A 23,070-nucleotide genomic window follows, 5' to 3' on the forward strand; every position below is an offset into this window, starting at 1 on the left:
ATCCACCTGCAGAATGGTCCAATGACATCTTAAATAATTCAGACAGACCATCATAGAATATATCCAGGATGGTCCATTTTGAAAGCATGTCAGAAGGACACTTTTTGGTCAGTTGCTTATATCTCTCCTAAGCTTCATAGAGGGATTCACCTTCTTTCTGTTTGAAGGTTTGAACATCCACTCTAAGCCTGCTAAGCTTTTGAGGAGGAAAGAACTTAGCTAAGAAAGCCGTGACCAGCTTGTCCCAAGAGTTTAGGCTATCCTTAGGTTGAGAGTCCAACCATATTCTAGCTCTGTCTCTTACAGCAAACGGTAAAAGCATAAGCCTGTAGACCTCAGAGTCAACCCCATTGGTCTTACAGTATCACAGATCTACAAGAATTCAGTTAAGAACTGAAAAGGATCTTCTGATGGAAGTCCGTGAAACTTGCAGTTCTGTTGCATCAGAGAAACTAATTGAGGCTTTAGCTCAAAATTGTTTGCTCCAATGGCAGAGATTGAGATGCTTCTTCCATGTAAATTGGAATTTGGTGCAGTAAAGTCACCAAGCATCTTCATTGCATTGTTATTACTTTCGGCCATGTCTCCTTCTTTTTCGAAAATTTCTGTCAGATTTTCTCCAGAGAGTTGTGCTTTTGCTTCCCTTAGCTTCCTCTTCAGAGTCCTTTCAGGTTCAGGATCAGGTTCAACAAGAATATTCTTATCCTTGTTCCTGCGCATATGAAAAAGACGAGAACACAAAAGAAAATATGGAATCCTCTATGTCACAGTATAGAGAATCCTTATGTAAGTATAAGAAGAGAAGAATAGAAGAAGAGGAATTCGAACACCAAGAGGAAGAGAGGGTTCGAATTTTGAGATGAAGAGAAGTGTTAGTAGATACATAAATAATTAGAAGTAGATGTGGGAGGGAAGAATTCGAAAATTAAATAAAATCAAAAATAAAAAATATTTTTGTTTTTAATTTAAAGTTAATATTCAAAAATTAAAAAAAAAGAAAAATTAAATTAAATTAAATTAAAATTTAAAACATTTAGTTAATTAAAAAGGAATTTTGAAAAAGAGGAAGGTGATTTTCGAAAATTAGAGAGAGAGAATTAGTTAGGTAGTTTTGAAAAAGATAAGAATTAAACAAAAAGATAAGATTAATTGAAAAAGATTTGAAAATCAATTTTGAAAAGATAAGAGGTTAAAAGAGATTTTGAAATTGATTTTGAAAAAGATGTGATTGAAACTTATTTTAAAAAAGATTTGAAAAAGAAATTTAAAAAGATTTGATTTTGAAAATTAAAGTTGATTACTTGAGTAACAAGAAAAAAAAAGATATGATTTAAAAATTTAAAGATTGAACCTTTCTTACTAGGCAAGTAACAACTTAAAATTTTTGAATCAATCACATTAATTGTTAGCATAAATTTTGGAAATATGAAATAAAAATAAGAAAAAAATTTTGAAAATAAATTTTGAAAATTTCGAAATTATGAAAGAAAAATTGAAAAAGATTTGATTTTTGAAAAAGATTTGAAAAAGATAGAATTTTTAAATTGAAAATTTGACTTGACTCATAAAAAACAACTAAATTTTAAAAAGTTTTGAAAAAGTCAACTGAAATTTTCAAAAATTTATGAGAAAATAAGGGAAAGATATTTTTTTATTTTTGAATTTTTAATGAAGAAAGAGAAAAACAACCAAAAGACTCAAACACATGAAAATTATGAATCAAAACACATAATGCATGCAAGAACACTTTGAATGTCAAGATGAACATCAAGAACACCTTGAATGTCAAGATAAACACCAAGAACTTATTTTTGAAAATTTTTAAGAAAAGAAAAACATGCAAGACACCAAACTTAGAAATTTTCAAACTTTAGACACTAACAAATTGAAAATGCATATGTGGTACGCAGAAATCGTGACGGTTCCATTCCTTGGTAACGGCGCTAAAAACTCAATACGCACGTTCATGATCTTAGTTCTTTGTCACAACTTCGCACAACTAACCAACAAGTGCACTGGGTCGTCCAAGTAATAAACCTTACGTGAGTAAGGGTCGATCCCACGGAGATTGTCGGCTTGAAGCAAGCTATGGTCACCTTATAAATTTCAGTCAGGCAGATTCATATGGTTATGGATATTTGATAATTAAAATATAATTAAAACTTAAATTAAAGATAGAGATACTTATGTAATTCATTAGCGAGAGTTTCAGATAAGCGTATGAAGATGCGTTCATTCCTCCTGAACCTCTGCTTTCCTATTGTCTTCATCCAATCATTCATACTCCATTCTATGGCAAGCTGTATGTTAGGCATCACCATTGTCAATGGCTACATCCTGTCCTCTCAGTGAAAATGGTCCAATGCGCTCTCACTGCATGGCTAATTATCTGTCGGTTCTTGATCATACTGGAATAGGATCCATTAATCCTTTTGCGTCTGTCACTACGCTCAGCACTCGTGAGTTTGAAGCTCGTCACAGCCATCCCTTCCTAGATCCTACTCGGAATACCACAGACAAGATTTAGACTTTCCGGATCTCAAGAATGGCCGTCCATGGATTCTAACTTATACCACGAAGATTCTGATTAAGGAATCCCAGAGATACTCATTCAATCTAAGGTAGAACAGAAGTGGTTGTCAGGCACGCGTTCATAGGTTGGGAATGGTGATGACTGTCACGATCATCACATTCATATTGAAGTGCGAATGAATATCTTAGAATAAGAATAAGCTTGAATTGAATAGAAAAATGATAGTACTTTGTATTAATTCATGAGGAACAGCAGAGCTCCACACCTTAATCTATGGTGTGTAGAAACTCTATCGTTGAAAATACATAAGTGATAATGGAGTTCATTGGTCTCAGCCCCAGAGGGCAACCGGAGTCACCAAGACTTAAAAATGATCCAAAGATGTAAATACAATAGTAAAAAGTCCTATTTATGCTAAACTAGTTACTAGGGTTTACAAAGATAAGTAAATGATGCAGAAATCCACTTCTGGGGCCCACTTGGTGCGTGCTTGGGCTGAGCATTGAGCTTTACACGTGTAGAGGCTTCTCTTGGTGTTGAACGCTAGCTTGTAATCTGTTTATGGCGTTCAACTCCACTTTGCAACCTGTTTCTGGCGTTTAACTCCAGAAGGCAGCATGGAACTGGCGTTGAACGCCAATTTGCATCGTCTAAACTCAGGCAAAGTATGGACTATTATATATTGCTGGAAAGCCCGGGATGTCTACTTTCCAACGCAATTGAGAGGGCACCATTTGGAGTTCTGTAGCTCCAGAAAATCTACTTTGAGTGCAGGGAGGTCAGAATCCAACAGCATCTGCAGTCCTTCTTCAACCTCTGAATCTGATTTTTGCTCAAGTCTCTCATTTCAGCCAGAAATTACCTGAAATTACAGAAAAACACACAAACTCATAGTAAAGTCCAAAAATGTGAATTTTATTTAAAAACTAATAAAAATATACTAAAAACTAACTAAATCATACTAAAAACTATGTAAAAATAATGCCAAAAAGCGTATAAATTATCTGCTAATCACAACACCAAACTTAAATTGTTGCTTGTACCCAAGCAACTGAAAATCAAATAGGATAAAAAGAAGAGAATATACTATAAATTCCAAAATATCAATGAAACTTAGCTCCAATCAGATGAGCAGGACTTGTAGCTTTTTGCCTCTTGAATAGTTTTAGCATCTCACTTTATCCATTGAAGTTCAGAATGATTGGCATCTCGTGCACGAAATTACAATCACACTTTTGTAACTCCGCACAACTAACCAGCAAGTGCACTGGGTCGTCCAAGTAATACCTTACGTGAGTAAGGGTCGATCCCACGGAGATTGTCGGCTTGAAGCAAGCTATGGTGATCTTGTAACTCTTAGTCAGGATATCAATAATTCTCAGATTTAATTGTAAAAAGTAAAAGAACATGAAATAAATACTTGTTATGCAGTAATGAAGAACAGGTTGAGGCTTTGGAGATGCTTTGTCTTCTGTACCTCTGCTTTCCTACTATCTTCTTCTTCATGCACGCAAGACTCCTTCCATGGCAAGCTTTATGTTCGGCATCATCGTTGTCAATGGCTACATCCCGTCCTCTCAGTGAAAATGTTCCAAATGCGCTGTCACCGCACAACTAATCATCTGTCGGTTCTCGATCATGTCGGAATAGGATCCATTAATCCTTTTGCGTCTGTCACTATGCCCAACACTCGCGAGTTTGAAGCTCGTCACAGTCATCCCTTCCCAGATCCTACTCAGAATACCACAGACATTATTTAGACGTTCCGGATCTCAGGAATGACCGCCAATGATTCTAGCTTATACCACGAAGACTCTGATTTGAATCATGAGGCTAAGATATATGCATTCAATCTAAGGTAGAACGGAGGTGGTTGTCAGGCACGTGTTCATAGGTGAGAACGATGATGAGTGTCACGGATCATCACATTCATCAAGTTGAAGTGCAAATGAATATCTTAGAATGGAAGCAAGCGTAATAGAATGGAAAACAGTAGTAATTGCATTAATTCATGAAGAACAGCAGAGCTCCTCACCCCCAACAATGGGGTTTAGAGACTTATGCCGTAGAGGATACAATATGAAATGTGTATAATGTCATGAGGTACAATATGAATCACTGAAAGTAGTATTTATAGTAAACTAGTGACCTTGGGTTACAGAAAATGAGTAAGCTAGGGTGTTTATTGTAAAATTCCACTTCCGGGGCCCATTTGGTGTGTGCTTGGGCTGATCATTGAGGCTTTCATGTGTAGAGACATTTCTTGGAGTTAAACGCCAGCTTTTATGCCAGTTTGGGCGTTTAACTCCAGCTTTTGTGCCAGTTCTGGAGTTAAACGCCAGAATTCTTGAGCTGACTTGGAACGCCTGTTTGGGCCATCAAATCTCGGGCAAAGTATGGACTATTATACTTTGCTGGAAAGCCCAGGATGTCGACTTTCCAACGCAATTGAGAGCGTGCCAATTGAGCTTCTGTAGCTCCAGAAAATCCACTTCGAGTGCAGGGAGGTCAGAATCCAACAGCATCTACAGTCCTTTTTCAGCCTCTGAATCAGATTTTTGCTCAGGTCCCTCAATTTCAGCTAGAAAATACCTGAAATCACAGAAAAACACACAAACTCATAGTAAAGCCCAGAAAAGTGATTTTTATTTAAAAACTAATAAGAGCATAATAAAAACTAACTAAAATGTACTAAAAACATACTAAAAATAATGCCAAAAAGTGTATAAATTATCCGCTCATCAGCATCTATAGGAACTCAGAGTTCAGATAGTGTTATTGATTCTCCAAGTTCAGTATGTTGATTCTTGAACACAGCTACTTTATGAATCTTGGCCGTGGCCTTAAGCACTTTGTTTTCCAGTATTACCACCGGATACATAAATGCCACAGACACATAACTGGGTGAACCTTTTCAGATTATGACTCAGCTTTGCTAAAGTCTCTAATTAGAGGTGTCCAGGGTTCTTAAGCACACTCTTTTTTTGCTTTGGACCTTGACTTTAACCGCTCAGTCTCAAGTTTTCACTTGACACCTTCACGCCAAAAGCACATGGTTAGGGACAGCTTGGTTCAGTCGCTTAGGCCAGGATTTTATTCCTTTAGGCCCTCCTATCCACTGATGCTCAAAGCCTTGGATCCTTTTTATTTACCCTTGCCTTTTGGTTTTAAGGGCTATTGGCTTTTTGCTCTTGCCTTTTGGTTTAAAGAGCTTTTGGCTTTTTCTGCTTGCTTTTTTCTTTTTCTTACTTTTTTTTTTTTGCTTTTTTTTTCTGCAAGCTTTTGTATTCACTGCTTTTTCTTGCTTCAAGAATCATTTTTATGATTTTTCAGATTATCAAATAACATGTCTCCTTTTCATCATTCTTTCAAGAGCCAACATATTTAACATTCATAAACAACAACTTCAAAAGACATATGCACTGTTCAAGAATTCATTCAGAAAACAAAAAGTATTGTCACCACATCAAAATAATTAAACTAATTTCAAGGATGAATTCGAAACCCTGTACTTCTTGTTCTTTTGTTTTCAGAACATTTTTCATTTAAGAGAGGTGATGGAGTCATAGGACATTCATAGCTTTAAGACATAGACACTTAAACACTAGTGATCATATAGTAAAGACACAAACATAATTAAACATGAAGCATGGAATCCGAAAATAGAAAATAAATAGACAAGGAGATTAAGGAATGAGTCCACCTTAGTGAGGATGGTCTCTTCCTCTTCTTGAAGAACCAATGGTGCTCTTGAGCTCCTCTATGTCTCTTCCTTGTCTTTGTTGCTCCTCCCTCATAGCTCTTTGATCTTCTCTAATCTCATGGAGAATGATGGAGTGCTCTTGGTGTTCCACCCTTAGTTGTCCCATGTTGGAGCTTAATTCTCCTAGGGAAGTGTTGATTTGCTCCCAATAGTTTTGTGGAGGAAAGTGCATCCCCTGAGGCATCTCAGGGATTTCATGGTGAGGAATTTCCTCATGCTCATGTTGAGGTCCATGATCTCTTATTTGCTCCATCCTTTTCGTAGTGATGGGCTTGTCCTCTTCAATGAGGATGTCTCCCTCTATGTCAATTTCTGCCGAGTTGCAGAGGTGGCATATGAGGTGAGGAAAGGCTAACCTTGCCCAAGTGGAGGACTTGTCAGCCACCTTGTAAAGTTCTTGAGGTATAATCTCATGAACTTCCACCTCCTCTCTAATCATGATACTATGGATCATGATGGCCCGGTCTATAGTAACTTCAGACCGGTTACTAGTAGGAATGATTGAGCGTTGAATGAACTCTAACCATCCCCTAGCCATTGGTTTGAGGTCATGCCTTCTTAATTGAACCGGCTTGTCTCTTGAGTCAATTTTCCATTGAGCTCTTTCTACACATATGTCCATGAGGACTTGGTCCAACCTTTGATCAAAGTTGACCCTTCTAGTGTAGGGGCGTGCATTTTCTTCTATCATTGGCAAGTTGAACGCCAGCCTTACATTTTCCGGACTGAAATCTAAGTATTTCCCCCGAACCATGGTGAGCCAATGCTTTGGATTCGGGTTCACACTTTGATCATGGTTCCTAGTGATCCATGCGTTTGCATAGAACCCTTGAACTATTAAGATCCCGACTTGTTGAATGGGGTTGGTGAGAACTTCCCAACCTCTTCTTTGGATCTCAAGTCGGATCTCCGGATACTCATTCTTTTTGAGCTTGAAAGAAACCTCAGAGATCACTTTTTTTCTTGGCCACTACTTCATAGAAGTGGTCTTGATGGACCTTTGAGATGAATCTCTCCATCTCTCATGACTCAGAGGTGGAAGCAATTTCTTTTCCTTTCCTCTTTCTAGAGATTTCTCTGGCCTTAGGTGCCATAAATGGTTATGGAAAAACAAAAAGCTATGCTTTTACCACACCAAACTTAAAATGTTTGCTCGTCCCCGAGCAAAAGAAGAAAGAAAGTAGTAGAAGAAGAAGAAAATGGAGGAGATGGGGGAAGAAGATGTATTCGGCCAAGGAGAAGAAGAGAGGGTTGTGTTGTGTGAAAATGAAGAAGGAGTGAGGGGTTTATATAGGAGTGAGGGGGGGTGTAGGGTTGGGTTTGGGAGGGAAAATAGTTTGAATTTTGAAGGTAGGTGGGGTTTATGGGGAAGAGAGGATGGAGATGAGTGGTGAAGAGGTGATGGAAAAGAGTGATTGAGGTGATTGGTGAAGGGTATTTGGGGAAGAGAGTTATGAAAAGGTGTGAAGAGGAGAGAAGAAGATGTGGGGATCTTGTGGGGTCCACAGATCAAGTGGGGTCAAGGACTTAACATTCCTTCTCCAATTAGGCATGTAAAACGCCCTTGCTGTGCAATCCTGGTGATTAACGCCAGACTGCTACCTGTTTCTGGCATTAAACGCCCAAATGTAGCTTGTTTCTGGCATTTAACGCCAGGCAGATGCTTGTTTCTGGCGTTAAACGCCAGCTTGGTGCCTGTTTTTGGCGTTAAATGCCAGACAGATGCTTATTTCTGGCGTTTAAACGCCAGACTGCTCTCCTCCAGGGTGTGCTATTTTCAATGCTGTTTTTCATTCTGTTTTTTATTTTTTCAGTAGTTTTTATGACTTCACATGATCATCAACCTAATAAAACACGAAATAACAAAAAGAAAATAAAATAGATATGATTAAATAACATTGGGTTGCCTCCCAACAAGCGCTTCTTTAATGTCAATAGCTTGATAGTGAGCTCTCATGGAGCCTCACAGATAATCGAGCAAGGTTGGAACCTCCCAACACCAAATTTACAGTTTGAATGTGGTGGTTCAACACCAAACTTAGTGTTTGGTTGTGGCCTCCTAACACCAAACTTAGAGTTTGACTGTGGGGGCTTTGGTTGACTCTACAGTGAGAGAAGCTTTTCATGCTTCCTCTCCATGGTTACAGAAGGAGATCCATGAGTTTTAAACACAAGGTTGTCCTCATTCAGTTGAAGGACCAACTCTCCTCTGTCCACATCAATCACAGCTCTTGCTGTGGCTAGGAAGGGTCTTCCAAGGATGATGGATTCATCCTCTTCCTTCCCAATGTCTAGGATTATGAAATCAACAGGGATGTAAAGGCCTTCAACCTTTACTAACACGTCCCCTACTTGTCCATAAGCCTATTTTTTTGAGTTGTCTGCCATCTCTAATGCGATTCTAGCAGCTTGCACCTCAAAGATCCCTAGTTTCTCCATTACAGAGAGTGGCATTAAGTTTATTCCTGACCCCAGGTAACATAGAGCCTTCTCAAAGGTCATGGTGCCTATGGTACAGGGTATTAAGAATTTTCCTGGATCTTGTTTCTTTTGAGGTAATTTCTGCCTATCCAATGCATTTAGTTCATTGGTGAGCAAAGAAGATTCATCTTCCCAAGTCTCATTACCAAATAATTTGGCATTCAGCTTCATGATTGCACCAAAGGTATTTAGCAACTTGCTCTTCAGTAATGTCTTCATCCTCTTCAGAGGAAGAATACTCATCAGAGCTCATAAAGGGGCAGAAAGAGGTTCAATGGAATCTCTATGGTCTCTAGATGAGCCTTAGATTCCTTTGGTTCCTCAAAGGGATACTCCTTACTGGTCACTGAACGTCCTAGGAGGTCTTCCTCACTAGGATTCACGTTCTTCTCCTCCCTTGTAGGTTCGGCCATGATGGTCAAATCAATGGCCTTGCACTCTCTCTTTGGATTCTCTTCTGTATTGCTTGGGAGAGTACTAGGAGGAGTTTCAGTGACTCTTTTACTCAGCTGGCCCACTTGTGCCTCCAAATTTCTAATGGAGGACCTTGTTTCATTCATGAAACTTACAGTGGCCTTAGATAGATCAGAGACTATATTTGCTAAGCTAGATGGATTCTGCTCAGAATTCTCTGTCTGTTGCTGAGTGGATGATGAAAAAGGTTTGCTATTGCTAAACCTGTTTCTTCCACCATTATTAAAGCCTTGCTGAGGATTTTGTTGATCCTTCCATAAGAAATTTGGATGATTTTTCCATGAGGGATTATAGGTGTTTCTATAGGGTTCACCCATGTAATTCACCTCTGCTATTGCAGGGTTCTCAGGATCATAAGCTTCTTCTTCAGAAGAGGCCTCTTTAGTACTGTTGGATGATTCCTTCAATCCATTCAGACTCTGAGAGATCATATTGACTTGCTGAGTCAATATTTTATTCTGAGCCAATATGGCATTTAGAGTATCAATTTCAAGAACTCCCTTCCTCTGAGGCGTCCCATTACTCACAGGATTCATTTTAGAAGTGCACATGAACTGGTTATTTGCAACCATGTCAATGAGTTCTTGAGCTTCTGCAGGCATTTTCTTTAGGTGAATGGATCCACCTGCAAAATGGTCCAATGACATCTTTGATAGTTCAGACAGACCATCATAGAATATATCCAGGATGGTCCATTCTGAAAGCATGTCAGAAGGACACTTTTTGGTCAGTTCCTTGTATCTCTCCCAAGCTTCATAGAGGGATTCACATTCTTTTTGTCTGAAGGTTTGAACATCCACTCTAAGCTTGCTAAGCTTTTGAGGAGGAAAGAACTTAGCTAAGAAAGCCGTGACCAGCTTATCCCAAGAGTTCAGGCTATCTTTAGGTTGAGAGTCTAACCATACTCTAGCTCTGTCTCTTACAGCAAACGGGAAAAGCATAAGCCTGTAGACATCGGGATCAACCCCATTGGTCTTAACAGTATCACAGATCTGCAAGAATTCAGTTAAGAACTGAAAAGGATCTTCTAATGGAAGTCCATAAACTTGCAGTTCTGTTGCATCAGAGAAACTAATTGAGGTTTTAGCTCAAAATTGTTTGCTCCAATTATTATTATTATTTTCCTTGCATTATTATTATTTTCGGCCATGTCTCCTTCTTTTTCGAAAATTTCTGTCAGATTTTCTCCATAGAGTTGTGCTTTAGCTTCCCTTAGCTTCCTCTTCAGAGTTCTTTCAGGTTCCGGATCAGCTTCAACAAGAATGTTCTTATCCTTGTTCCTGCTCATATGAAAAAGAAGAAAACAGAAAATATGGAATCCTCTATGTCACAGTATAGAGATTCCTTATGTAAGTATAAGAAGAGAATAATGGAGGAAGAAAAAGATAAGAATCCAAATACAAGGGAGAGGAGTAGGTTCGAATTCTTAGATGAAGAGAAGTGTTAGTAAATAAATAAATAATTAGAAGGAGGTGAGAGAGAAGAATTTTCAAAAATTAAATAAATTAAAATTAAAATATTTTTGTTTTTAATTTGAAATTAAAATAAAAAATAAAAATTAAAGTTCAAAAATTAAGAAAGGAAAATTGAATCAAATTAAATTAAATTTAAAACAATTACCTAATTTAAAAAGAAATTTTGAAAAAGAGGGGAGGGATTTTTGAAAATTAGAGATAGAATTAGTTAGGTAGTTTTAAAAAAGATAAGATTGAAATAGTAAACTTTTTAAAATCAAACAAAAAGTCAAGTAGTTAATTGAAAAAGATTTGAAAATCAATTTTTGAAAAGATAAGAAGTTAGAAAAGAAGTTAGAAAGAGATTTTGAAATTGATTTTGAAAAAGATGTGATTGAAATTTAAAAAGATATGATTGAAACTTATTTTTGATTACTTGACTAACAAGAAACTAAAAGATTGGACCTTTCTTAATAGGTAAGTAACAAACTTAAAAATTTTTGAATCAATCACATTAATTGTTAGTATTAATTTCAAAAATATGAAATAAAAATAAGAAAAAGATTTTGAAAATAATTTTGAAAGTTTCGAAATTCATAAAAGAAAAATGAAAAAGATTTTATTTTTGAAAAAGATTTGAAAAAGATAGAATTTTTAAATTGAAAATTTGATTTGACTCATAAGAAACAACTAAATTTTAAAAATTTTTGAAAAAATCAACTCAAATTTTCAAATTTGATGAGAAGAAAAAAGGGAAAGATATTTTTTTGATTTTTGAATTTTAATGATGAGAGAGAAAAACATCAAAAAGACTCAATGCATGAAAATTTTGGATCAAAACAAATGATGCATGCAAGAACACTATGAATGTCAAGATGAACACCAAGAACACTTTGAATATCAAGATGAACACCAAGAACTTATTTTTGAAAATTTTGAAGAAAAGAAAAACATGCAAGACACCAAACTTAGAAATTTTCAAACTTTAGACGATAACAAATTGAAAATGCATATGGAAAACAAGAAAAGACACAAAACAAGAAATTTTAAAGATCAAACAAGAAGACTTACCAAAGACAACTTGAAGATCATGAAGAATACAATGCATGGATTTTAGAAAAATGCAAGAAAGGGATAAACATGAAATCGACACCAAACTTAAAAACTGACACAAGATTCAAGTAAGAAACATCAAATTAATTTTTTTGGTTTTTTTTGCGAAAATTATTTTGCGAAAAACGAAAAAGAAGTAAAAAATTTTTTTTTTTTCGAAAATAAGAAATAAAAAGCTTAAAATTAAAATAAAATTACCTAATCTGAGCAACAAGATGAACCGTCAGTTGTCCAAACTCGAACAATCCCCAGCAACGGCGCCAAAAACTTAGTGCGCAGAAATCGTGACGGTTCCATTCCTTGGTAACAGCGCAAAAAACTCAATACGCACGTTCATGATCTTAGTTCTTTGTTACAACTTCGCACAACTAACCAGCAAGTGCACTGAGTCGTCCAAGTAATAAACCTTACGTGAGTAAGGGTCGATTCCACGGACATTGTCGGCTTGAAGCAAGCTATGGTCACCTTGTAAATCTCAGTAAGGCAGATTCATATGGTTATGGATATTTGATAATTAAAATATAATTAAACGTAAATTAAAGATAGAGATACTTATGTAATTCATTGGCGAGAGTTTCAGATAAGCGTATGAAGATGCGTTCATTCCTCCTAAACCTCTGCTTTCCTATTGTCTTCATCCAATAATTCATACTCCTTTCTATGGTAAGCTGTATGTTAGGCATCACCGTTGTCAATGGCTACATCCTGTCCTCTCAGTGAAAATGGTCCAATGTGCTGTCATTGCATGCCTAATCATCTGTCGGTTCTCGATCATACTGGAATAGGATCCATTGATCCTTTTGCATCTGTCACTACGCCCAGCACTCACGAGTTTGAAGCTCGTCGCAACCATCCCTTCCCAGATCCTACTCGGAATACCACAGACAAGGTTTAGACTTTCCGGATCTCAAGAATGGCTGTCCATGGATTCTAACTTATACCACAAAGATTCTGATTAAGGAATCCCAGAGATACTCGTTCAATCTAAGGTAGAACGGAAGTGGTTGTCAGGCACGCGTTCATAGGTTGGGAATGATGACGACTGTTATGATCATCACATTCATATTGAAGTGCGAATGAATATCTTAGAATCAGAATAAGCTTGAATTGAATAGAAAAACGATAGTACTTTGTATTAATTCATGAGGAACAGCAGAGCTCCACACCTTAATCAATGGTGTGTAGAAACTCTACCGTTGAAAATACATAAGTGATAATGGAGTTCATTGGTCTCGGACCTAGAGGGGAACCGGAGTTACCAAGTGATGCCAGGGCATCTTGGCCAGTTTCACTGACCTTTTCTTTACTGTTTTTAGGTTAGTTTCATGCATTTCTTTAGGAAATAAGCTAGTTTTGGGTAGATATTCACTTATGCCTTGATTCAAGCATACATTGTGCATTTTACATAATTTCATGAGGATTTTGCATAAGTTTAGTGACAATTATTATGTTGCATTACTCATGACTTGGACTAGAGCTTTGATGCACTTTATTGCTTGATTTCAGGACCAAAAGGAAGCAAGAAAAAGGGAGGTAACTTGCAAGGTTAATGAGAAAAGTGATTGCCAATAACACTCTCAAAAAGCCATCAATGCCCACGTTAGAGAGTCACGTTAACTAAGTTAACGTGAACTCTAACGTGGAGAAGAGAAGTTGAGCCAACATTAGTGACACTCAACATTGTCACTAACGTTGGCCTATGATACAAAGTACCACGTTTACTCCCACGTTAACTTGGTTAACGTGGGAACTAACGTAAGGGATGAAGAGTTGTCGACAACGTTAGTGACACTCAACATTGTCACTAACGTTGAAGCAACCACACAACCCCTAAGAGTCACGTTAACTTGGTTAACGTGGAAGCTAACGATGAGGAATGAAGGATGAGCCAACGTTAGTGACACTCAACATTGTCACTAACGTTGGGATGGCTAAGGATGGCCACGTTAGAAGCCACGTTAACCTAGTTAACGTGGACTCTAACGTGAGACCTAGGGGCACATATGAACGTTAGTGACAATGTTGAATGTCACTAACATTCTCGAAGGATGGCAAAGGTCACGTTAGAAGCCACGTTAACCTAGTTAACGTGGGCTTTAACGTGAAGCAAGAAGGGGCACACTGGAATGTTAGTGATAATGTTGAGTGTCACTAACGTTCTCGAAGGTTCACAAGGCAACGTTAAAAGCCACGTTAACCTAGTTAACGTGAGTTTTAACATGAGGCAAAGGGGTGCATTGGAACGTTAGTGACAATGTTAAGTGTCACTAATGTTCTCGAACTTATATTCTCAATAAATATTAACACCCCTAACGTCCTGAACTAAAGTCTCCGCCCACTTCGCACTTTCTCTCTGCAAGTAAAGCCAAGCCCAAATAAAGAAAGGAACTGCTTCAAACTCAAGATCCAAAGGCCCAAGACTTGAAGAATCACACTAGAAGCTGAGAAGAGTAGTATATATAGGAGTAGCTTTGAATTGAGAACAAGTTCTGGAGGCTGGGAAAAAGAGAACTACTCTCTGTATTTTACTTTCTTTGCAATTTCTAGTTTTATGATGTATTCTCCATCTTTGTTTTCATTTTCAAGAGCTATGAACAACTAAACCCCTTTCATTGGGTTAGGGAGCTCTGTTGTAATTTGATGGATCAATACTAATTTTCATTATTCTTCTTCTATCTTTCCTCTTGATTTTACTTGAAAGCTTTCGATCTTCATCCAATTGAGTAGTTATCTTGGAAGAGAAGCTATTCAAACTTGGATCTCTTTTGAACCTTGAAAGAGGAATGAAGAGATCAAGCTAGAAATGCTTTCTCATGCTGGACCAAATTGGGTTTGGATGGGTATGTGACTATAACCCTCTCAATACTTGATTTGGGAAATGCATGTGGTATAATCAGTGACCATACTTAATCTCTTCTCATGAGCAATTGACCAAGGAATTGGCTATTGATCAAGATTTGAGAGATTGAATTGCAAGAAATTGTAATTCAATCACTTAAGATTGCCAAGGAGATCAATGAGTGCATTGATTGAGAAAAAGATGAAAATGAACTTGATCCGGAGAATTGCAACATCTCCTAAGCCCAATGAACTCCCCATCTCTGATCTTACCCATTCTCTTTAATTTCTGCCATTTACTTTTATGAGCAAATCCCCCATTCCCATTTACAATTCTGCATTTTATTTTCAGTCATTTACTTCCAGTCCTTTAATTCTAGCATTTACTTTTCTGTTATTTACATTCCCGCCATTTTATTTTCTGTAACTCTCAACCCAAATTCTGGATTCGCTCAACTAGAACATTCTTCTAATTAAAGTTGCTTGATCAATCAATCCCTGTGGGATTCGACCTCACTCTATTGTGAGTTTTTACTTGACGACAACTTCGGTACACTTGCCGAAGGGAGATTTGTTGAGAGACAAGTTTTCCGTGCATCACCAAGACTTAAAAATGATCCGAAGATGTAAATACAATAGTAAAAAGTCCTATTTATGCTAAACTAGTTACTAGGGTTTACAAAGATAAGTAAATGATGCAGAAATCCACTTCTGGGGCCCACTTGGTGTGTGCTTGGGCTGAGCATTGAGCTTTACACGTGTAGAGGCTTCTCTTGGAGTTGAACGCCAGCTTGTAATCTGTTTTTGGCATTTAAATCCACTTTGCAACCTGTTTCTGGCGTTTAACTCCTGAATGCAGCATGGAACTGGCGTTAAACGCCAATTTGCATCGTCTAAACTCGGAAAACGTATGGACTATTATATATTGCTGGAAAGCCCTGGATGTCTACTTTCCAACACAATTGAGAGCGCACCATTTGAAGTTCTGTAACTCCAGAAAATCCACCTTGAGTACAGGGAGGTCAGAATCCAACAGCATCTGCAGTCCTTCTTCAACCTCTGAATCTGATTTTTGCTCAAGTCCCTCAATTTCAGCCAGAAATTACCTGAAATCACAGAAAAACATACAAACTCATAGTAAAGTCCAGAAATGTGAATTTTATTTAAAAACTAATAAAAATATACCAAAAACTAACTAAATCATACTAAAAACTATGTAAAAACAATGCCAAAAGCGTATAAATTATCCGCTCATCAATATGAAAAACATGAAAAGACACAAAACATAAAAATGTAAAGATCAAATAAAGCAAATCATCAAGAAAAACTTGAAGATCATGAAGAACACATGCATGAATTTTCGAAAATTTTTAAGAAAAGTTAAAAAGATGCAACTGACACCAAACTTAAAAATTGACACTAGACTCAAACAAGAAACATAAAATTTATGGTTTTTATGATTTTATAAGAATTTTTTGGTTTTTTTCGAAAATTATTTTGGGAAAAATGAAAAAGAAAAAAAAAATTTGTATTATTTTCGAAAATAAGAAATAAAAAGCTTAAAAATAAAATAAAATTACCTAATCTGAGCAACAAGATGAACCGTCAGTTGTCCAAACTCGAACAATCCCCGACAACGGTGCCAAAAACTTGGTATGCAAAGTCGTGATCGTTCATTCCATGGTAACGGCGTCAAAAACATAATACGCACGTTCATAATTTTAGTTCTTTCTCACAACTTCGCACAACTAACCAGCAAGTGCACTGGGTCGTCCAAGTAATAAACCTTACGTGAGTAAGGGTCGATCCCATGGAGATTGTCGGCTTGAAGCAAGCTATGGTCATCTTGCAAATCTCAGTCAGGCGAATTCAAATGGTTATGGTGAATTGATAATTAAAATAAAATTAAAATATAAAATAGGATAGAAATACTTATGTAATTCATTGGTGAGAATTTCAAATAAGCGTATAGAGATGCTTTTGTTCCTCCTGAACCCCTGCTTTCTTGCTGTCTTCATCCAATCATTCCTACTCCTTTCCATGGCAAGCTTTATGTAGGGCATCACCGTTATCAATGGCTACTTCCCGTCTCTCAGTGAAAATGGTCCAAGATGCGCTGTCACCGCACGGCTAATCATCTGTCTGTTCTCGGTCATACTGGAATAGGATTCAGTAATCCTTTTGCGTCTGTCACTATGCCCAGCACTCGCGATTTTGAAGCTCGTCACAGTCATCCCTTCCCGGATCCTACTCGGAATACCATAGACAAGGTTTAGACTTTCCGGATCTCAAGAATGGCTGCCAATAATTCTAGCCTATACCATGAAGACTCTGATCGTAGATCAGAAGGCTAAGAGATACACATTCAAGCTTGTTTGCATGTAGAACGGAAGTGGTTGTCAGGCACGCGTTCATAGGTGAGAATAGTGATGAGCGTCACATAATCATCACATTCATCGTGTTCTTATCTGCGAATGAATATCTTAGAGAAGAAATAGGCTTGAGTTGAATAGAAAAACAATAGTACTTTGCATTAATTCATGAGGAACAGCAGAGCTCCACACCTTAATCTATGGTGTGTAGAAACTCTACCATTGAAAATACATAAGAATAAGGTCCAGGCATGGCCAAATGGCCAGCCTCTATGGTCTAAGAACTAAACGTCCAGAGATGAACAAAGGATAATCCAAAGATGTAAAAACAATAGTACTAGGGTTTACAGAGATAAGTAAATGATGTAGAAATCCACTTCCGAGCCCACTTGGTGTGTGCTTGGTCTGAGCATTGAATCTTTCACGTGTAGAGGTCTTCCTTGGAGTTAAACGCCAGTTTGTAAACTGTTTCTGGCGTTTAACTCTGCTTTGCAACCTGTTTCTGGCGTGTAACTCCAGAATAGGGCAGAGAGCTGGCATTGAACGCCAGTTTGCATCGTCTAAACTCAGGCAAAGTATGGACTATTATATATTTCTGGAAATCCCTGGATGTCTACTTTCCAACGCAATTAAGATCGCTCCTTTTGGACTTTTGTAGCTCCAGAAAATCCACTTTGAGTGCAGGGAGGTCAAAATCCAACAACATCTGCAATCCTTCTTCAACCTCTGAATCTGATTTTTGCTCAAGTCCCTCAATTTCAGCCAGAAAATACCTAAAATCATAGAAAAACACACAAACTCATAGTAAAGTCCAGAAATGTGAATTTTATTTAAAAACCAATAAAAATATACTAAAAACTAACTAAATCATACTGAAAACTATGTAAAAACAATGCCAAAAAGCGTATAAATTATCCGCTCATCATCCACCAAGTTCAATTGTGTGGAATTCTTCTCCTCTGCCTCTGAGGTTTAAACTTTCATTGTAACAGCAGCGCGCCATCTTTTGATCTGCTTTTATCGTAGCTATCCCTTCTGCAGTTGGGAATTTCATGCATAGATGTGGAGTTGAGACTATTGCGCCGAGTTGATTTAATGTTGTCCGACCTATTAAGGCATTATAGGCTGAGCTCACGTCGACCATGATGTAGTCTATCTTGAGTGTTTTGGATTGGTTTCCTTTTTCGAAGGTTGTGTGTAGTGAGATGTATCCCAGTGGTTGCACTGGGGTGTCTCCCAGTCCTAACAAGCTGTTTGGATATGCTCTAAGCTCTTTTTCTTCTAAGCCGAGCTTGTCGAAGGCAGTTTTGAATAAGATGTCAGCGGAGCTCCCTTGGTCTATCAGTGTGCAGTGAAGATTTGCATTTGCCAGTATAATGGTGATGACCGTGGGATCGTCGTGTCCCGAGATGACACCTGATGCATCTTCTTTTGTAAACGTAATTACCGGGATGTCGGGTGCTTCCTCCTTTCCCTCAACATGTTATACTTCTTTGAGATATCTTTTGCGAGATGATTTGGAGATTCCTCCTCCTGCAAACCCTCCGTGTATCATATGGACATGTCTTTCTGGTGTACGAGGTGATTACTCAGTTCGTCCAACATCCTCGTCCCTTCTCCTTTTTCTTTGCTCATCATCCCGGGTGGCCAGATACCGATCTAGTTTTCCCTCTCTTACTAATTTTTCTATGACATTTTTTAAGTCAAAACATTCGTTCGTGGAATGCCCACGGACTCAATAGTATTCACAATATTCGGTCCGACTTCCTCCTCCTTTTTTGCCTTTGAGTGGTCGAGCTGGGGGTATTTTTTATGTGTGGCAGACTTCTTTGTAGACATCCACAAGGGACACTCGAAGAGGGGTATAATTATGATATTTTTTAATTTTTTCTCCATGTCGATCTTCCTTCTTTTTGGACTCTTTATCTTTATCCTTGGGTGGGGGGGATAGGTGAATCCGGATTTTGAGGTCTCTCCTAGTCGAGAAATTTCTTCCATGTTGATGTATTTCTCTACTCGTTCTTGCACTTCATTCAGAGATGTGGGGTATTTCTTTGATATAGATTGGCTAAAAGGTCCTTCTCGTAGGCCATTGATGAGGCCCATGATGGCGGCCTCTGTTGGTAGGCTTTGTATGTCTAGACATGTTTTATTGAATCTTTCCATGTAGTTGCGAAGACTTTTCCGATCTCCTTGCTTGATTTCTAATAGACTGGTTATCTTTTTGGATAGAGAATCTGGCCAGGATCTTTTTGGATAAGTCGTCAAAGCTTGAGATGGACCTCAGAGGTAAATTGTCGAACCATCTAATTGCTGTCTTTGTAAGAGTTGTTGGAAATGCTTTACAGCGAACTGCATCTAAGGCGTCGATGAGGTACATTCTACTTCTGAAATTGCTGAGGTGATGGTTGGGATCTGTAGTGCCATCGTACAAAGCCATATCCAGAAATTTGAAGTCCTTAGGGATTTTGGTCTTCATGATCTCCCTAGTGAATGGATCTTGATCCTTGCGAGAGTTGTCCTCAGGAGTGGACCGAGTAGCTTTGGTTTTGAGATCGCCTTCGAGTTTTAGAAGTTTATCTTCTAACTCTCGGCGTCGCCTTACCTCCTTTTGTACATCCTTCCCAACTTCTCGTTGATGCTGGCTTTCTTTTTCAAGTTGCTTTAAACGGTCTTGAAGTGCTTCTAATACTCCCGGATTTGATGAGTTTTTATCCCTGTTAGATTTCGGGGTATCTTTTAGTGTAGTGTCCGCGTTTTTGTGCGGTGTTCTATCTTCTAGATCTGAATCATGGTCGTTGTCATGGTCGTCAGCCATGGTGATGGGATGACTTCCAGACAGCGCCAATGTTCCGAGGGTTACCTAAAACTGTAGGTCGATCTTGGACGAGATCTTCTATACTGGTCGGAGATGACATGTCTGGCTGGTGAGTGGCAGCCGGAGCTGTTGTATCCAACTTGGGGACTGGTTATGCTACTGATCCTTCATCACCGGAGGGTGCGGGTACATGCAAGGGACTCCGATGCTTAAGTTAGCAAGGGTAGTAAGCAGCTTTTTTGTAGAATCAGAGTATGAGTTATACCTGCGTGCTCCAGTGTATTTATAATGGTTGTGGACTGACCTTCTTAAGTAAGATAAGTTAGTTATCTTATCTTATCTTATCTTATCTTATCTTTGGGTGAGGTCAGCTTATCTTTAAGGAAACCGCCTTTATCTCTATAGGCTTGGACTGCCTTTGGATATGGGTCGTGTTCCTCTATTTTGGCCCTTTATTGTCCTTTCCTGTCAATTTGGCCGATCTCTTTGAGAAGAGGTCGGATAGTCGGACCTGAAGAGATCGGATAGTTGGACCTGAAGAGGTCAGTCGCCTTGTCACTAATCATCCCGGGTCAGACAGCTCGACCTAGGGTATGAACATCAGTCGTCCAAGTAATACTTTACGTGAGTAAGGGTTGATCCCACGGAGATTGTTGGCTTGAAGCAAGCTATGGTTATCCTGTAAATCTTGGTCAGGTGGATTCAAATGGTTATGAGATTTTGATAATTAAAAGATAAATAAAACATAAAATAAAATAAAGATACTTATGTAATTCATTGGTGGAAATTTCAGATAAGCGTTTGGAGATGCTTTGTTGCTTCTGAACCTCTGCTTTCCTATTGTCTTCATCCAATCATGCGTGCTCCCTTCCATGGCAAGCTGTATGATCCTCTCGGATGAAAAATACCAGGTACGGTTTCTGCACGGCTAATCAACTGTCGGATTTCTCGTCTCGGATGAAAAATACCAGGTACAGCTACCGCACGGCTAATCATCTGTCGGTTCTCACTAGCGTCGGAATAGGATCTCTCTATCCTTTTGCACACTGTCACTGCGCCCAACATTCGCGAGTTTGAAGCTCGTCACAGTCATCGCTTCCCAGATCCTACTCAGAATACCACAGACAAGGTTTAGACTTTTTGGATCTCAGGAATGCAGCCAATTGGTTCTAGCTTCTACCATGAAGGTTCTAATCTCACGGACTCGGTCCGTGGATTAGAGACCCATGAGAATATACTCCAGCTGTCGTCCAATGACTACGTTGAACATCATGTAGACCGCTTGTGGTTGTCAGGCACGCGGATCTTGGCTAAGCGAGTAACGAAGATAGTGGGTGATTGTCACGGGTCACCCCTTCATTCTGACTTAACTGAATTAAGTACGAGAGTATATCTTGGAGAAGAAGTAAGCGTGAATTGAAAGAGACACAATAGTACTTGCATTAATTCATGAAGAACAGCAGAGCTCCGCACCTTAATCTATGAGGTGTAGAAACTCCACCGTAGAAAATACATAAGAGAAAAAGGTCTAGGCATAGCCGTGTGGCCAGCCTCAAAGGTCAAAAGATCGATTCCAAAGTGTCTGTGAATATAATAGTAAAAAGTGCTATTTATACTAAACTAGTTACTAGGGATTACAGAAAATAAGTAACTAAGTGCAGATAGTGCAGAAATCCACTTTTGGGGCCTACTTGGTATGTGCTTGGGCTGAGCATTGAGCTTTACACGTGCATAGGCCATTTCTAGAGTTAAACGCCAGCTTGGATGCAAGTTTGGGTGTTTAACTCCAGTTCTGGTGCCAGTTCTGGCGTTTTACGCCAGAAAAGGGTCTTTGGCTGGCGTTTGAACGCCAGTTTGGGCCATCAAATCTCGGGCAAAGCATAGACCATTATATATTTCTGGAAAGTACAAGATGAGAGCACCAATTGGGTTTCTGTAGCTCTAGAAAATCCACTTCGAGTGCAGGAGGGTCAGAATCCAACAGCATCTGCAGTCCTTTCTCAGCCTCTGAATCAGACTTTAGCTCAGGTCCCTCAATTTCAGCCAGAAAATACCTGAAATTATAGAAAAACACACAAGCTCATAGTAAAGTCTAGAAATGTGATTTTTGCATAAAACTAATAAAAATATAATAAAAAGTAACTAAAACATACTAAAAACTATGTAAAAATAATGCCAAAAAGGGTATAAAATATCCGCTCATCACAACACCAAACTTAAATTGTTGCTTGTCCCCAAGCAACTAAAACCAAAATAGGATAAAAAGAAGAGAATATACAATAAATTTCAAAAATATCAATGAAGATTAGTTTCAATTAGATGAGCGGGACTAGTAGCTTTTTGCTTCTGAATAGTTTTGGCATCTCACTTTATCCTTTGAAGTTCCGAATGATTGGCATCCATAGGAACTCAGAATTCAGATAGTGTCATTGATTCTCCTAGTTCAGTATGTTGATTCTTGAACACAGCTACTTTATGAGTCTTGGCCGTGACCCTAAGCATTTTGTTTTCCAGTATTACCACCGGATACATAAATGCCACAAACACATAATTGGGTGAACCTTTTCAGATTGTGACTTAGCTTTGCTAGAGTCCCCAGTTAGAGGTGCCCAGAGTTCTTAAGCACACTCTTTTTGCTTTGGACCATGACTTTAACCGCTCAGTCTGAAGCTTTTCACTTGACACCTTCACGCCACAAGCACATGGTTAGGGACAGCTTGATTTAGCCGCTTAGGCCAGGATTTTATCTCCTATCCATTAATGCTCAAAGCCTTGGATCCATTTTACCGTTTCCTTTTAGTTTAAAGGGTTATTGGATTTTTGCTCTTGCCTTTTGGTTTAAAGAGCTATTGGCTTTTTCTGCTTGCTTTTTCTTGCTTCAAGAATCAATTTTATGATTTTTCAGATTATCAATAACATTTCTCTTTTTCCATTATTCTTTCAAGAGCCAACAATTTTAACATTCATAAACTTCACTATAAAAAATATGCACTGTTCAAGCATTCATTCAAAAAACAAAAAGTATTGCCACCACATCAAAATAATTAAACTATTTTCAAGATAGAATTCGAAATTCATGTACTTCTTTTTCTTTTTCAGAAAACATTTTTCATTTAAGAAAGGTGAAAGATTCATGGAACATTCATAGCTTTAAGACATAGACAGTAGACACTAATGATCATGTAATAAAGACAAAAACATAGACAAAACATAAAGCATAAAAA

At 38.2% G+C, this 23,070-nt stretch overlaps 2 non-coding genes across 2 annotated transcripts; both read left to right on the forward strand.

The window, feature by feature from the left end:
- Positions 1-82: 82 nt before the first annotated feature.
- LOC112761515 (small nucleolar RNA R71) lies at positions 83-190 on the forward strand. Its single transcript, XR_003181907.1, has one exon. It is a non-coding gene; the product is annotated as a small nucleolar RNA R71 (small nucleolar RNA).
- Positions 191-9,952: 9,762 nt separating this feature from the next.
- LOC112760593 (small nucleolar RNA R71) lies at positions 9,953-10,060 on the forward strand. Its single transcript, XR_003181026.1, has one exon. It is a non-coding gene; the product is annotated as a small nucleolar RNA R71 (small nucleolar RNA).
- Positions 10,061-23,070: the final 13,010 nt, after the last annotated feature.

This window comes from Arachis hypogaea, chromosome 16 (assembly GCF_003086295.3).
Source record: "Arachis hypogaea cultivar Tifrunner chromosome 16, arahy.Tifrunner.gnm2.J5K5, whole genome shotgun sequence".
NCBI classification, from domain to species: Eukaryota; Viridiplantae; Streptophyta; class Magnoliopsida; order Fabales; family Fabaceae; genus Arachis; species Arachis hypogaea.